This window comes from Coregonus lavaretus, assembly GCF_964263955.1.
Source record: "Coregonus lavaretus genome assembly, contig: HAP1_SCAFFOLD_7090, whole genome shotgun sequence".
NCBI lineage: Eukaryota > Metazoa > Chordata > Actinopteri > Salmoniformes > Salmonidae > Coregonus > Coregonus lavaretus.
Window position 1 is genome coordinate 1 of NW_028166454.1, and position 2500 is coordinate 2500.

Consider the following 2500-nt stretch of genomic DNA (forward strand, 5'->3'; position numbering starts at 1 on the left):
GTTGGGCTACCACATGAACACAATCCATCTCATTCAGCAGTCTCATCCTGACTTCTCTCAGGACTAGAGGAAACCATGGTGAAACTATCATGGTCAGACAGGGATAGTGATATACTGTATTTATCCTGACTACAGGGGACCCATGGAGAGACAGACAGGGATAGTGATATACTGTATTTATCCTGACTAGAGAGGACCATGGAGAGACAGACAGGGATAGTGATATACTGTATTTATCCTGACTAGAGAGTACCATGGAGAGACAGACAGGGATAGTGATATACTGTATTTATCCTGACTAGAGAGGACCATGGAGAGACAGACAGGGATAGTGATATACTGTATGTATCCTGACTAGAGAGGACCATGGAGAGACAGACAGGGATAGTGATATACTGTATTTATCCTGACTAGAGAGGACCATGGAGAGACAGACAGGGATAGTGATATACTGTATTTATCCTGACTAGAGAGGACCATGGAGAGACAGACAGGGATAGTGATATACTGTATGTATCCTGACTAGAGAGGACCATGGAGAGACAGACAGGGATAGTGATATACTGTATTTATCCTGACTAGAGAGGACCATGGAGAGACAGACAGGGATAGTGATATACTGTATGTATCCTGACTAGAGAGGACCATGGAGAGACAGACAGGGATAGTGATATACTGTATGTATCCTGACTAGAGAGGACCATGGAGAGACAGACAGGGATAGTGATATACTGTATGTATCCTGACTAGAGAGGACCATGGAGAGACAGACAGGGGATAGTGATATACTGTATTTATCCTGACTAGAGAGGACCATGGAGAGACAGACAGGGATAGTGATATACTGTATGTATCCTGACTAGAGAGGACCATGGAGAGACAGACAGGGATAGTGATATACTGTATTTATCCTGACTAGAGAGGACCATGGAGAGACAGACAGGGATAGTGATAAACTGTATGTATCCTGACTAGAGAGGACCATGGAGAGACAGACAGGGATAGTGATATACTGTATTTATCCTGACTAGAGAGGACCATGGAGAGACAGACAGGGATAGTGATATACTGTATGTATCCTGACTAGAGAGGACCATGGAGAGACAGACAGGGATAGTGATATACTGTATGTATCCTGACTAGAGAGGACCATGGAGAGACAGACAGGGATAGTGATATACTGTATTTATCCTGACTAGAGAGGACCATGGAGAGACAGACAGGGGATAGTGATATATGATGATCTCTTGTCTGAAGGAAAAATCACATCAGCCTGGTTTGTACACACACTGTCTGTCTCAGGTGCCTCTGCTTAGTCACACAGTGTGGAGGAAGGATTCAGTTTTACGTGTGTGTCTGTGTGTGTGTGTGTGTGTGTGTGTACGTTTGTGTGTTTGTGCGTGCGTGCGTTTGTGTGTGTGTGTGCCAATGAGAAACAGCAGTGGTCCACTGACCAGGGGGTTGATGACCGTGCGTGTTAGGAACATGCACACGCATCCTCGCCAACACACACACACACACACACCAGGAACTTCCCTCCAAACATGGCTAGAGAGAGCAATAAATCAGGACCGGATCGATTCAGACCGACCCACAAAGGATCCGACAGGAATCTGGGTCAGAGTGGTCAAATTTACACACACACACACACACACACACACACACACACACACACACACACACACACACACACACACACACACACACACACACACACACACACACACACACACACACATACACACACACACAGACACACACACACAGAAGCCCCCCAGGAGAGGATGTTTGTGAGGAAGGAATGTTCACTATGAGCCTTCCGCTCCACAGAGAGAGCTGCTGGACCAGACATATCTATCTGTTTCCCACCAATACAACACACTAATATGAACATCAACAAGCTCTGGCCCTGTATTTAGATGTTTGTCCTTTTCCCTCCTCCATCCCCTCCTCTCTCTCCCTTCCTCTCCTTCCCCTCATCTTCCTCTGTCTCTCTTCTTCTCTCCCCCTTCTCTCCTATCCTCTCTCCTCTTTCCTCACCCCCCTTAACTCAGAATCTCTGAGTCCCAATAGCCTGTTCTCTCTCTAGATATCCACGGTGGGTATTTCTATGATGTGTTTGGTATGTAACATGTGTTGTATGGTTTTGTCTCTCTCCAGATGCACGGGGTGGGTACTGCTATGCCAGCCTGCTGAACGGGCGTTGTGCCAACCAGAACTCCCAGCTGCTGACCAAGATACAGTGCTGCTGTGACAGCGGGCGCTGCTGGTCAGACGGATCCAATCCCGAGTTGTGCCCCATGACGGGGACTGGTACGTACTGACCCAAGTACTCATGTACAATCATCAATCATTTTCACTTAAGCACTTTAGATGTACAGTGAGGGAAAAAAGTATTTGATCCCCTGCTGATTTTGTACATTTGCCCACTGACAAAGACACGATCAGTCTATAATTAATTTTAATGGTAGGTTTATTTGAACAGTGAGAGACAGAATAA

The 2500-nt window shown here is 46.2% G+C and overlaps 1 pseudogene across 1 annotated transcript in view; it reads left to right on the plus strand.

The window, feature by feature from the left end:
* Nucleotides 1–2160: 2160 nt before the first annotated feature.
* The window catches only part of LOC311114691 (fibrillin-1-like), a 25915-nt pseudogene continuing 25575 nt past the window's right edge, over nucleotides 2161–2500 (plus strand). Inside the window, exon 1 of the transcript in view lies at nucleotides 2161–2313. The product of the transcript in view is annotated as a fibrillin-1-like (transcript). The remainder of the gene's footprint in view (nucleotides 2314–2500) is intronic.